The sequence below is a fragment of the Phascolarctos cinereus genome, unplaced genomic scaffold (genome assembly GCF_003287225.1).
Source record: "Phascolarctos cinereus isolate Bilbo 61053 unplaced genomic scaffold, phaCin_HiC Scaffold_3;HRSCAF=262, whole genome shotgun sequence".
Taxonomy (NCBI): domain Eukaryota; kingdom Metazoa; phylum Chordata; class Mammalia; order Diprotodontia; family Phascolarctidae; genus Phascolarctos; species Phascolarctos cinereus.
In genome coordinates, this window is record NW_027555736.1 from 46,992,714 (window position 1) to 47,007,578 (window position 14,865).

At 43.8% G+C, this 14,865-nt stretch overlaps 1 protein-coding gene across 2 annotated transcripts in view; it reads right to left on the minus strand.

Moving 5' to 3' along the window:
* The window catches only part of STRA6 (signaling receptor and transporter of retinol STRA6), a 77,757-nt gene extending 71,234 nt beyond the window's left edge, over positions 1-6,523 (minus strand). The window contains exon 1 of one of the 2 annotated variants that reach the window (XM_078150802.1): positions 6,319-6,523. The gene's annotated coding sequence lies outside the window, so the exon portion shown is untranslated. The remainder of the gene's footprint in view (positions 1-6,318) is intronic. The other variant, XM_020994695.2, reaches the window with a different exon arrangement.
* Between the last annotated feature and the right edge of the window lie 8,342 nt (positions 6,524-14,865).

Below are 14,865 nucleotides of genomic sequence, written 5' to 3' on the forward strand. Positions count from 1 at the left end.
TGAGCCTCAGTTTCTCCACCTGTAAGAGGAGGGATCTGGATGGTCTCTGGGGTCCTTTACAACTCTACATCCCATGACAATGCATCATAGATTTAGAGTTAGAAGGGACCCTTAGTTATTATCTAGTCTAGTATCTATCTTGTTTTATCCCAGGGACCGAGGCCCAGTAGTCAGATGATTTGACTAAGGCCATCCGGGAAAAATCAATGGCAAAGGGAGGATTTCCACTCAGGTGCCCCGACTCCTGAGTCAATGCTTTTCTTCTATCACGCCTGATTATCGGGAAGAGAGAAGGAATGTGTGGAATGAATAGCGAGGTCATTAAGTGACTCCATAAAGGAGGATTTGGTTTTCTGGGCCATGGATTATGATCCCTGAACAAAGGGCTTCTGGCAAAAGAGTAAATCCCTGGTAGAAGGGGAAGAATGTATTTGGCAAGACATTTGCTGGCCTAGTCAAGAATTGAAATTGAAATCTGAAAATGAAGGAGAAAAAGGCCCAGAGAGATTGCGATTGAGATAGCTGGGATTTAAAGAGTCCCCTCCACCATTTAGTCCAATGTCTTCATTTCAGAAATGGGAACGCTAAGTCCCAGAGAAGGTGGAGAGGGGCAGAATTCAGATCCCCATGCTGACTCCAAATGCAAGGTGGTGTTTACTTCACCACTAGGCCTCAAAGGTAGGTGCTCTGGAGGGTCACAGGCTTGACATAGAGATCACAACAATGCATGAAGGGTCTGGGAATTCTCCAATGAAAATAATGGAAAGTGTTGGAAAAAATGCTTCCAGCCTCAGCTGTCTCCCCCCTCCCATTATTGCTACGAATTTATGCCAAATGCCTTCTACCGCCACCCTAGGATTCTAGGATACCCACGAAGAACTAAGGGGATTTGATTTTTTTTTTTAACAAAAGGAGGTATCACTAAGATCTATTAGAATGAGACCTATGCCTGTATATGTCTACATGGGCATGTCTTTTTTTAATTGTGAATTTTTAGAATTCTGAACTAGAAAATCTTCAGCATTACTAGGCAGCAGAATGGATAGAGAACTGGATTTGGAGTCAAGAAAACCTAACCTCAAATCCTGCCTCAGACATTTACCAGCTGTGTGACCCTGGGTAAGTCACTTGAAATCTCTTCACTTCAGTGTCCTCATTTGTAAAACAAGGGTAATAACAGCACCAACTTATTGTAGGAATTAATTAACATGTTTTATATACATACATATATAGTGTTTTGCAAGCATTACATAAATGTCAGCTATAGCTATTATTATTATTATTATTATTATTATTATTGACAAGTATGGATATTTCCATATACAAAGAAGACAAGAAAATTGAGACTGTATGTGAAATTGTGGATCTATTACATATAGCTTCTCTTAATTATAAAAAGATATATCTGTATAGGTTTATATCTACATAGTGAGTATCAAAACAGATAATGAACAGCTCTTTGAAAACCTTCAAAAATTGTATAAGTATCAATTATTCTTGAAGTGATGATGCCTTGCACACAAGCAGGTATTTAATAAATATTTGTTGAGTTGAATGGGAGACTTTAACCATCTAGGGCAGCTGGGCATTCTACTAAGAGCCTCATTCTTCTAAAAGCAGACCACCTAATTCTTTACTCATCTTAATGACAACTTTGTGAGATTTAATTCTGACCAAAGTGGTGCCGAAATGAGCCAGCACAGATGCTCGTGGATAACACCAAAAGACGTAGGTAGGTGCTATTAAAAGCATTGGGCAGGAGACTCCCAAGTAAGCAACTCCAGGCATGGTTGTGATGCAAGTACTATTGAATCCCACCCTGACCCCAATGGGTTTCCCTTGTGCACCAAAGCTGGCTTTGTTTGTTGTTTCCAATCCTGTTAATCTTTTCCACTTTCCCATTTTAATGGCCCTAGACAGCCTCTGACTTTTGATTTCTGCTTTTCATCTCCTTGCCCTCATTGTAATGACCCTGGAGGCCTTATGCACTGTATTTACAACTTCCATTGATTGGCCTTGACTAGGACCAAGTTAGTGATGTGGAAGTGATGGAATCTTGGGAGAAAGTGACTAAGTCATCTTGTAATTCATGGGAAGAAAGGAAGAAAATGCCAACCTTAGTCTGACATGGATCCAAGAATTTGGGAAAGCAGATTTAAAACTTCAGTAGATAGGTAGGTAAATGGATGGATGGATGGATAGATAGGTGGATAGATATAGATGACAGATTTATAGGCAGCTATAGATTAGATTGATTAGATTAGATATGGATAAAAATAGGTGTGTGCATGTGAGAGAGAAAGAGAGAGAGAGGATCCCACCACTTGGAACTCTTAAAGGGAAATGTTGGGATAGAAGGCTCTTAAGAATGAAATTCTGATTATGGCTAAGTCTCATTAATGCAAGCAATGAATCCCTCAGCGCTGCTGCTGTATGTTGTGACTGAGTAACCTGGTGTGCACATCCATTCTTTGCTGCCACAGAAAGCTGAGCGTCTGGTTTCTATGACCAGCAGCCCCCTGCCGGCAGGCACCCTGGCACATACTTTGCAAGCAGTCCCTACCTGCCACGTGGAATCGCTTCCAGGTACATCTATGGCTATTAAGCCTTCAGTCCAACTTTCCTTGTTTGCTGCACTGATCAGGTATCTCACACGCTCAGCTGTGATACAGTTAACCACTATCAGTGACCTTTGAGAAATCTTGGAAGATGAGAAAGATGCCAGGATACCAGAGAAGGCAAATATCCTGATTTTTATAAAGAGAAAGGAAGGTAATTTCAAAAATCGAGTTTGGTGCCAATTCCTGGCAAAACTTTAGAACAGACTGTTAAGCAGAAGGCTTGTGAGCTCATTAAAAATAAAGTGGTGCTCATTAGGAGCCAGCATGGATTCACTAAGAAGAAAACACGATATACCTAATTCATTTCCTTTTCTGCCAGTCACTAGACATGCAACGAATTCTTCAGGTCCAGCAACTCTCAAAAACCTCCTAAGTAATAAAGAGGCTGTGCTTCGTTTCCATGGAAGAAGTACTTCTTACAGCAATAAAATCACATATCCTTGTTGTCAAAGTGTCAATTCAGCAAGGAATTCAACAAGTTTTCTCATGACATCCTTAAAACCAAAGTGGAGGATTGTGGAGAACTGTCACATATGATAGTATGACTAGATGAACTTGTGGCTGGTGGAACAATTATACCCAGAGAGTTTTTATTTTAATGAACTGATTTCAACCTATTTGGAGACTGTTGTGTGAAAAAAAAGAAAAAAAGAAAAAGAAAAAAGAAAGACTGTTGTGTGGAACTTCCATTAACGTCCTAATCCATTTCCTCATCCTGGATTAGAGGAATCCTGGGCACTCGAGGTCTATGCCAGTGAAACATAAGCTCTGAAGGTCCTACTAACCTGGAAAGCCTTTGAAGTTGGTCTGGCAAGTCGTCAGAGCACCGGCCTTCACCAAGTTCAAAGTCTACCACCGTAGAGTGATCCATCAGTTGAGAACTTTGGTCACAGCAACTCAAGAAACTCTCTACAGAGGTGTGGAGTGGTTGAATTCTGCATGGGTGGAAGGACTCCCCACAGCGACAATATCAAAATCCTTCTAAATACTGATATACACCCTATGGGAGAGGGCTTAGGCTTCTTCCATGGGGCTGTAGAGGTCAGAATCGATGGGTAGAAGTAATAAAGAGATTGATTATGGTTCAGTCTAAGCAAAAAAAAAAATAGTGTAACAAGTAGCTGATGAAAAATGAAATTGTCCTACACTTTGACCCAGAGAGAAGCAGCTGGTGGCTCAGAGGATAGAGTGTTGGGTCTGGAGTCAGGAAGACCCAAGTTCAAATCCAGCCTCAGACATTTCCTAGCTGTGTGACCCTGGGCAAGTCACTTAACTTCCCATTGCCTAACAAAAGGATCCACTGGATCCATGGAAAAGGAAATGGGAAACCTGTCTAGTCTCTTTGCCAAGAAAACCCCATGGACTGTTGGTCCATGAGGTCACAGAGAGTTGGACATGACTGATGGACTGAACAACAATCGATCCACAGATCCCTCTACTAAGAGTATTGGCAAAAACAGATTTTTTTGTAAAAGAGAAAAGAATCCACATGTATAAAACTATTTATAGCAGCTCCTTTTTGCAATGGCAGCAAACTGGGAACTAAGGGGACACCCACTAACTGGGGTATGGCAACCAAATTATGGTATACCGATGCGATGGAATCCGTAAGAAACTACGAAGAACAGTTTCAGAGAACCCTGGAAAGACTTGTAAGAACCGATGTAGAGCGAAGTGAGCAGAGCCAGGAGAATAATTTATATAACATTCTACAGACAGAGAATTTTAAAAATCAACGATCAATGCCATGATCAGCCACAATTCCTAGAGACTGATGAGGGAGCACGAGACCCACCTCTTGACAGATGTATGACAGATGCAACATGCAGACATACATCTTTGGGAATGGCCGATTTGGGAATTAATTTTGTTCGACTGCATACTTGTTACAAGGATTTTCTCCTTTTCTTTTTTCTTTTTTAAATGGGAGGGGGTAGATGGCAGGAGAGGAAATACATGTTTGTTAGTGCCAATTTTTTAAAAAAGAAATGAATTGGTTACCTTTGTGACGTACTAGCATTCACTGGATGAGTTGTTCAATGGAAAGGATGCTGCCTTTGAGGTCAGAGGACCTGGGTTTGTATTCCTCCTGTGTTACCTGCTAACTGTGGAATCTTAGACAAGTAATTTTAGCTCTTGAAGCTCAGGCTTCTCATCTACAAAACAAGGGGTTTTACTAGATAACCTCTATGTTCCCTTCTAGCTTAAATCTAGGATCTATAAAAGACTGAATGGCTAGTACACAGATTTCCCACTCCTGCTTCCTCAGGAGAGACTGGCAAGTTGGTCAAGATGACCTGAGTCTTTCCAGCGCTCAGATTCTAAAATTCCACATGGGATATATTACATATGTATAATACATACATATATACATATACATATATTTACATATGCATGCAATCTGTATGACTATATGCACATATTTCGCTATCAGCAGGTAGGAGTGGGTTTTGTAGGGAGCAAGTCAGTTCACATGTGAGGGAGTCAACTCCAAAGTGATCGAGGCAAAAAAATGCTAAACAATGGTGGAGATAAGGAAAAGGCTACATCATCCAATTTCACACAACACCAAGTTCCACAGAAGTTATGACTCCCTCAAGGTCACACAGAACCTACAGCAGAGCTGGGAATGAAGCCTGATTCTCTGACTCCGAGGCTGATGTTCTTTCCATAAGAAACCACTAAACCCTCCCAGCCCCCCACCCCACCCCCTGCCAATATAACCCAACAAAGTCTCCTGACAGCCCCTGATACCACCACCACCCACCCACACCAGCTTGCACATGCTGCCTTGTAAAGGTCCATGTAAGCCAGACAGAAGGGGGAGGGGGGTCTAAGACATTGATTCATAGCTCTCTAGAACTGGAAAGGATCTAGAGACCATTGAATCCAACCCTATCATTTTACAGAGAAGGAAAGGTTGTGATTCCAAGTCTTCTGAATTCAGATCCTGAACTCTTTCCATTAGAATTTCTTAGAATTTCTCTTTATCCCTTGTCCGGCTAGAATGCAGAAGTAGAATCTTTTTTCAATTTCTCCTCTTTTCTTTCCTTTTTCTATCTCTCCTAGTCCTCTCTTTCTCTTTCTTTTCTATCTTCTCTCCTCTCCTCTAGCCTCTCTTTTCCTATGTTTTTTCTCTTCTCTCCTCTCTACCTCTTCTTTCTTTTCTCTCTCCCCCTCTCTTCTTTCTACTTCTTTCTTTCTTTCCATCTCTTCTTTTTTTTCCTCTCTTTTCCAATTCTTTTGTTTCTTTCTCTCTTCTTTCTCCTCCCTTTTCTATCTTTGGCCCTTTCCCTTCTAACTCTTCTCTCTTAATCCTCTCTTTTCTCTCCCTCTTCTCACTCTCTCTTCTCTTCTCTCATCCTCTCTCTTCCTCCCCTTTTGTGTCTCTCGCTCCTAATGCTGAAAAACTCTGCTGACACCAGCTCAAAATTCTCCACTACTCTCCGGTCCTCCCTGCCCTTTCAGTCATCTTTACCCCAACCCAGTCAAACCAAGCCCTTGGACCCTAATTGCTCACCTACACACACCTGCCCAGCGCTCGCTCTCTCTCTCTCTCTCTCTCTCTCTCTCTCTCTCTCTCTCTCTCTCTCTCTCTCTCTCTCTCTCTCTCTCTCTCTCTCTCTCTCTCTCTCTCTCTCTCCTCTTCTCCCTCCCTTTCCTTTCTCACCAAACCCCCTAAGGCAGACTCTCTTACCTGGATTCACTTTTGCAGAAGGAGGCTCCCTGGACACCAGAGGACCGCTTACAAAGCTCGATTCAGACTCAACCTCCACCTATCAGTGACCCCCGCCTCCCCTCGCACCCTGTGGGATGCACTAGTGCCTCCAGTGGGAGGCCCGGGCTGGATTTCCCTCCCGCTTCAGCTGCTTCTGATCCCCAGGCCTCTGAACTCCCCTCAGAGCCCGCCTGGAGGCAACCACGCAAACTGAAAGGCAAAGTTCAGCTCTTCGGTGTTCCCCTCCCCACGGGCTACGTTACCCAGTCATCTTATCCCCTCCTTGCCTAAAGGGGCTTGGTTTGGAGCCAGGAAAGCCTCGGAAGATTTCCGGACAGTTAGTAATATTCTTCTTGAGGGTTTGCCCATCCGTAGCTAGCCATAGACCCAAGTTCTGCTGGTCCCTAATGTCTGTTCTTCTGAAATGAACTCCCTTGCCCCCCTCCCCTCAGGGCAAAAGAGCTGCACCTGTAGCAGGAGGGGCTCAGGTGAGAGGAGCTCAGGACTTGCTAAAAGTGATAAAAGCTTGACCTAAGACCCACTGAACAGGCTGCTTGTTTCTCAGGAGGACAGGTGCCTATTTCTCGTGGAGACTCAAATCCTTAAGGTCCCGTCAAGGGTGTTATCATTGATCTTCACTTCTCCTCCCCCTTGACCTTGATGCCCAGACTACCCTTTGTCTTGTTCTACATCCTCTGAGTTCTATTTACTCCATTCCTTGGTCCCAGACTCCACTGGAGAGAATTGATACTCCAGAGTCAGCAAAGGGACACAGTCTTACAGAGAAAAACTGGGTGCGATTTCTCAATAACAGCCATGGCAGAGGGTAGGGAGAAAGGGAAAATTACAAGACTTTTATGTGCACATTGGAGGAGAAACATCCACATTCTTCCAAGTCCCTCTTGCCTTCCCTTTTATGTTTTTAAAATTTAATTTTATATTTTTAATGAACAAAATTTATTTTCTTTGTCTCTTTATTTTTACCCCTCATTGGAAAAAAAACCCTTGTAATAAATATGCAGAGTCAAGCAAACCAAATTGCCATCTTGGTCACATAAAGAAAAATGTCTTAATTAGCACCTTGAATCCACCACCTTTCTGACAGGAAGTAGGCAATGTGTTTCCTCCTCAGTCCTCTCAACTGTGGTTGGTTATGCTAATGATCAGAATTCTTAAGTCATATAAGGTTGTTTGAGTCAACAGTGTTGTGGTTATCCTATAAATTGTCCTGGTTGTGCTCCCACTGTATCAGTTCATACATGTCTTCCCAGGATTCCCTGAAACCATCCCTTTTATCATTTCTTACAGTACAGTAGTATTCCATGGGCAGCTAGGTGGTACAGTGGATAGAGTACTGATCCTGAAATCACTAAGACTCATCTTCATGAGTTCAAGTCCAGCCTCAGACACTTACCAGCTGTGTGACACTGGGCAAGTCTTTTAACCCTGCTTGCCTCAGTTTCCCCATCTGTAAAATGAGCTGGAGAAGCAAATGGCAAATCATTCCAGTATCTCTGCCAAGAAAACCTCAAATACGGTCACGAAGAGTTGGACATAACTGAACAACAAAAAGTATTCTTTAACATTCATATGCCATATTTTGTTCAGGACATTCCCTAATAGACAGGCACTTTATTAGTTTACAATTCTTTGCCATTACAAAAACAGTAGCTGTAAATATTTTTGTGCATTTAGGGCCTTTTCCTCTTTTTTCTCTTTAAAGTCTCTTTGGGATATAAGCCTATAGTAACATCAATAGGTCAGTCGCCTTTCCTTTATAGGGGACTTTGGTGAGAAGGACTTCCCCGGGGCAGCAGAATGAAACTGTGAGGGGAACCCTTCCCCTTGTCTATGGGTTCTGGCTCTCCACTGATGAGATTCCGTGTTTATGAGTGAAGTGGGAAGGAAACATCTAAGCCTATCTCGTTGTACCCATGGTAGGAGAGTGGGGAAGCAGAAGGGTGCAGAAGCCCCTGCCACTTACCTAGCCTGGAGACCCTGGGCAAGTCATTTAATTTGTATCTCTCTGTGCCTTAGTCTCCTTCTCAGTAAAATGAGGACAAAATACCTATACTGCTGACCTCATGAGGTTGTTTCAGGGTTGTTCAAAAATGTTTGACATAAATCTAAAGGGCTTTGTTAAGGGCTGAAGATCACTCAATGTTATTATTACTTTTCCTTATGTTTCCTCCCTGGACCTCAACTTCTTCCTCTGTTAAATGAGGGGTGGGGCTAGGTAATCTCCAAGGACCCTTCCGGTTCTAACATTCTTCATTCAAGAATTTTATGGGGTGTCTCAGAAAAGCAGCTGAGGGGGAGAGGTCCCTGAAACATAAAATTGTATGAAAAAGTAGAGGGGAACTGCAGGTCACAACTGCCTCCTCCACAGTCCCAAGCATATGCTAAAGTATATTTGGGTCGTGGGCCTCTCTGGAGCAGAAGGAGTCTCCCCCCAGCTCATTCTAAGGAGGGGATAGATAATTTAAAAAGGTCCACTCTTCTTTTGTGGAAGCCAAAGGGATCTGGGAGAAACAGGCAGGTCAGACTAATTACAGGACAGAGGGCACCTTCAGACAAAGCCAGCAGCCACAGAATGGCTCTTTCCCTGGATAAAAGAAAAGACCTTTCAGACTCCAGGGGGTCCTGATGTTAAAACCCCTTCCTCCCCACTTTCACATTTCCTGGCCTCACTTCTCTCAGGGGCTTTTAAGCCTCATTCCAGCCCAGGAACAAGAGGCCTCTGGGGGCAGAGCTCTGCACCTGGGGGAAAGCCAGAGTAGGATTACTGATGACCTAGTGAGAGACAAAGATGATTTAGCTTCCTCCCCCCCTCTCCCACTTGCCTTCTGGCCACTATCATGCCATTGGAAGTTCATGGTTTTGTATCAATCTTCTTTTTTCATATATTCAAATGTATTTGTTGATGATTATCGTGTTCATATTAATGTTTTTAAAGTCTGTGTTAGAGCTGTCCAAGGAACAGAGAAATCTGGGCTCCCAGCCCAGGGCACTAGACAGACAATCAACAACAGTACTGACAAACTTCCCACTCCTACTCTGTGGGAAAAGGTGAAGGAAGGGGAAGACTTTGTCCCAGTCTCTAAGAGCTGTTAAGAAACATCCTGGTAGAGCAGAGAGTCAGGTGAAGTCTGGTTTCAAATTCTATCTCTGATAACTCGACAGTTGCATGACCCTGGGCAAGTCACCTGCCTGTCTCTGAGTCTTCATTCTTCAACTCTAAAATTGGAATAGTAATAACTGTAGGGTTGACATTTCAGTATCCTAGTGAGGATCAAGTGAGAAAATGTATGTGAAGTGCTTTGTAGACCTTTAATCTCTATTTAAAGGTCAACTGCAATTATCAGAGTCCAGCTGAGGTGGGGGGAGAGAGAGAGAGAGAGAGAGAGAGAGAGAGAGAGAGAGAGAGAGAGAGAGAGAGAGAGAGAGAGAAGAGAAAGAGAGAGTGAGAGAGAAAGAGAAAGAAAGTGAGAGAGAAAGAGAAAGAGAGAGAGAAAGAGAAAGAGAGAGAAAGTGAGAAAGAGAAAGAGAAAGAAATAGTGAGAGAGAGAAAGAGAAAGAAAGAGAGTGAGAGAGAAAGAGAAAGAAAGAGAGTGAGAGAGAAAGAGAAAGAAAGAGTGAGAGAGAAAGAGTGAGAGAGAAAGAGAAAGAAAGAGTGAAAGAGAAAGAAAGGGAGTGAGAGAGAAAGAGAAAGACAGTGAGAGAGAAAGAGAAAGAGAGAGAGAAAAAGAAAGACAGAGAGAGAAGCGAACTAAACTTTTATAAAGTGGCACAGATGAACAGCAATGTGGGATGGTGGATAAAGGACTGGCGGCGGCATCAGGACTACCTAGTTGGAGGCTTACACACAGGGAGTTCCCCATACCCATAAAACCACAGGTCTGTCCTCCTCCCAAATGAGATTGAGCAGAATCTCCATTTGCGGTTTGGGAAGTTGAAGGGGACAAAAAAAATACTGATCAGAGTTAGGTGACCCTAATCAATGCAGGTTCTGGAAAAGAAGGTTTGATCCAAATTTTTGAAGAAGAAAAGTTCTTTTGCCAGGCAGCAGTTAGTGTTCCAGCAAGTGATGTGTGTGCTTCTGGCCACAGGCAGCGGGACAGGGAGTATCCCTGAGAGGACATGGACAAAAGGAGAGAGTAGGTTCTGGGCTTCATCTGTTGGTATTTCTAGCCATGTCCATATACCTAGATCTCTTAGATTTCCCTAAGATCAAGGGATGAAAGGGTCCTCAGAGCTTGCGTATTTCAATGCCCTTATTTTACTTATGAGGAAACTCAGACTAAACAACTTGGCAAAGCTGGTGAATGGAAACCCCAGGATTTGAACTCAAGTCTTCAGGCTTTCAATTCAATAATCTACCTCACCCTTTAGTCATTTCACACTTTAGAGCCTCACCTTCCTCATTTATAAAATAGAGGTGTCAATCTCAGACTGCTGACTTCATAACGTTTTGTTTTGGTTTTTGGTAAGTGTAAACAACAGGTATTTCTCTGACTACAACCTTTCCCTTGACCCACAGGTAGAGAAAACTACCTAAGACTCAAAGGAGATACCAATATAAAAGGCTTTGGAAATTTGACAGCGCTTTAAAAATGCCGTGACTTGTTGTCATTGTTATTATTATCCTCCTTAATTGAAGGCAGCAGGATTTGATGTGCTAGGCTTGGAGTCTAGGAAGACGAATTCAAATCCCACTCCTGACACTCACTACTGTGCGACCCTGGTCTGAATCACTTAGCCCCACTGTGCTCCCTGCAATTGTCTCTGAGGTAGGTCCTAAGTCCTTCACAAGTTGTGCTCTGCATTGGGGGATGGGGGGGGGCTTTTCTCATAATTGTAGATCTCACCCCTGAAGCCAGGCTTTCTAAAAGATACCTTAGAAATCATCTAAGCCAATCACTTATTTTTACCTTCTGTTGAGTTTTGTTTCCTCTTTCTGATGGTTCCTTGTATTGGTTTTAATTTTTACTTACAACTTCACTAATGTGAAAATATGTTTAATGGGTATGTAAATGTAAAGCCTATATCAGATTGTGCGCCATCGGGGGGGGGAGGAAAAGGGAGAAAAATTTTCAACTCAAAAGCATATGGAAAAAAAAAAAAAAAAGTTCACAGAAAAAAAAAAGGAAAGAAAGAAATTATCTAAGCCAGGGGTGGGGAACCTACAGCCTCAAGGGCATATGCGGCCCTCTAGGTCCTCAAGTGTGGCCTTTTGACTGAATCTAAATTTTACTTTGTAAGATTTGGATTCAATCAAAAGGCTGCACTTGAGGACCTAGAGGGCCGCATGTGGCCTTAAGGCTGCAGGTTCCCCACCCTTGAATTCTAAGCCAAGGAAAAATCGACATCCCGAGGAGCCCTCCATGATGAGTCAGGAACAAGGCTGGAAGCAGACCCCAGAGCCCTGACTTCTGCTAGTCCAGCATTCTTTTCATCTTCCTCGAAGTGATGCTTGTGCCTCCTTTCTGGTTCTCTCCTTCTCCCACCTGCCCCCTTTAAGGGGAGGAGTCCTTAGGGCTTTGACTCTCCATCCTCCCTCCCTCTTCCCCTCACCCTTTACAGAATCTGCAGAAATACGCTATATCTCTTAACCCTGCCTCATTACCGGCAGAGCACCTCACGCCTGAGCTCCCCATCTCTGGCACATTTTCCAGCAAGCCCCTCTTCCTTTCAACCTTCATATGGGGCTGGGGTCTTCCAGCCCCTCCCTAAGAGTCAACAACTTTAGGAGGAATCCATCTCATGCCGAAAAGCCAAGGACTGGGGCGAGGGGTATCTGAAGAAGGGGGGAGGGGTAATATTCCCCAACCACTCCTCTCTACCTCCCCCACACACACTTATTCCCCAACAAAGCTGTAGTTATAAAATCACAGCTTTTTGGACCTGGAAGAGAGATTCAATTAGAGATTGAATTCATTCCAATCCAATATTAAACATCTACTGTCTGCAAGATTAAAAGCACCAGGATGTAGTAGACAGCCGTCTGGCTATAGAAGTCAGAAAGCCCTGGGTTCAAGTCCCACATCTGACATGCATTGGTCGTGTGACCTTGGGCAAATCACTTAACCTGTGGGTACTCTAGGAAACTATATAAGTAAATTGCAGAGTAAATGCTGACCTGCATTGATGGAGGGGACGGTCTTTCCACTCTTATTAAACCTCACTTCCTCCTCTTTCACTGGCTCTCTCCCAGGTCTAGAAGGCTCTTGCTCTGATCTTTCCTCCTCCTGGCTTCCTTCAAGTCTCATTGTCTGCAAGCAGCCTTTTCCAGTCCTCCTTAACCTTGGTAACTTCCCTCTGAGATCAGCCCCAGTTTATCCTGCCTGTGTCTTATTTGTATACAATTGTTTGCATGTTATCTCCTCCATTAGTGCTTCTTGAGAACTGAGACTGTTTGGTGCCTTTCTTTGTATTCTCATCACTTAACTCAGTACCCAGCATATGTTAGGGCCTTAATAAATTCTTGTTGACTTGACAAAGACCATCAGTGCTTTGGACAAGTCTTGCAAGTGGACAATGAGCTGAGTGGGCTGGTATTAAATAAGATGACATTGGCCTGGATCCCAGCTGGGAAGTGGTTCAGCACCACTTTCAGTTATCCCAAGCTTCTCTCTGCCACCAGAACCTTTCTTTCTAATACCGGTATTCCTTTGGTGATACTTACTGTTCAGTGGTTTCATTGGGTCTCTATCTCTTCATGACCCCATTGGGGTTTTCTTGGCAAAGATTCTGGAGTGTTTTACCATTTCCTTCTCTAACTCATTTCACAGATGAGGGAACTGAGGCAAGCAGGGTTAAGTGACTCGCCCAGAGTCACACCGCTAGTATCTGAGGCTGGATTTGAACTCAGGTCTTCCCGGTTCCAGGTCCAGCACTCTGTGCACTATTGCGCCACCTAGCGGCCCCACTACCTAACTACCTCAGCAGAAAACAGGTGAGATTTGAAGCTAGGTCCTTTGACTCCAGGGACCAGTGCTCTTTCCCCAGTACTATGTGATCTCTATCCTTATGCACATTATAAAATGTGCACAAGAAGTCAACATTTTAAAAGGATGAGATAAAGATGAAATGAATCTTTGATCCTAGAGTCAACAGGGAGACACTGGAGTTTATTTGAAGAGAAGTGACTAGTCGGACTTGAGCTTTAGGCAAATCCCTTTAGCAGTCCCAGACACTGTCCTAAACCCTGAGGATACAAATACTAGCACAGAGACAGTCCCCACCCTCAAGGAGCTTACATTCTAGCTGGGGAGAGACAACAGATAAAAGGAAATTGAAAGAAGGGACATGGGACCTGTGGCCATGGTGGGGGAGTCCAGAGTCAGGAGTGGTGCCTGGAGAAGAATGATGATGACCTGGGCTGACCTGGGCACTTTCCTTAAAACGAGGGCACGGGAGGAACTGACTAATCAGAGGAAGGGGCCTGCAGAGGCAGTGAAATTTTAGTGTAAGAAATCTAGGGGTGGAGTAAGGAGGCTGCAAGGACAGTGACAGTCCAGTATAAGTCTGCTGTGACATGATGGAGAAAATCTGGAGAGTCAACAATGAAGCCCAGAGAGGACCGAGGAGAATGGATTGGAGGCTGGGAGACCAAAGAGGAGGCTATTGGAGTCATTTAGGTGAGAGGAGATGGACTAAAATGGTGGCCTGTAAGCACAAAGAAGGGAATTGATGAAGGTAAAAGGGGACAAAACTGAGATGTGGCAACTTATCTGATGCATGCAATGGAGGGAAAGTGAGTAATTGATGAGAGCGTAAGAAAGTGAGAAGAATGATAGTGCCCTGGACTGTAGTAGGAGAATTTGAAGGGAATGGGCTCGGGGGCAAACATAATGAAACAAGACCTGTTATGATGATGGCCATCTATTCACGCCTGCTTATCCTATGTGATGCACTTTGCCTCACCCAAAATGAAAAAGGGGGAGATGGGTCCCTTCTGCCAAGTACCCACCCCCAGGGTAGCCACTACAGCCAGCAGGTAACCAGAGTGGCAGGGGATCATTGGTGAAACTTTTCCAATACCACCTGTACAACTATTGCTTAGGAACTTTGCTCAAAGGAGGAGCTTTCACAGAGGAGAGAGGCAGGGAGGGAGAGTTTGAAAGGATACCAATAGATGTGGCTATGTTGGGAAGAAGCCCCAGGATTAGCTATCATATGCAGGGAGGGGATGCACCCAGGGGCAGGCCTCAGTGCCCCTGGGTAAGTCTACAGCCTCCACTTTGGGGACACCTGACATAAATAGTGCTATCTCTCCCAGGAGGGGGAAAGTTAACAAAGAAGACTGCCTGGAAGAAATATCATTTAAGCTGGTCACTGAAGCAAAGGGGATTGGGGCTGCCATTGGAGAAGAGGGATAGCGCTGATATTTTAGGTTGGATTATGTGTTATGGAGAAGAGAGTATATTGTACTTTAATCCAGGAAGTTATGGGTTCAAATCCTGATTCTGACACTTGCTAGCTATGTGAGAAGCTGTGAGGGTTGTTATGAGGCTCAAATGAGTT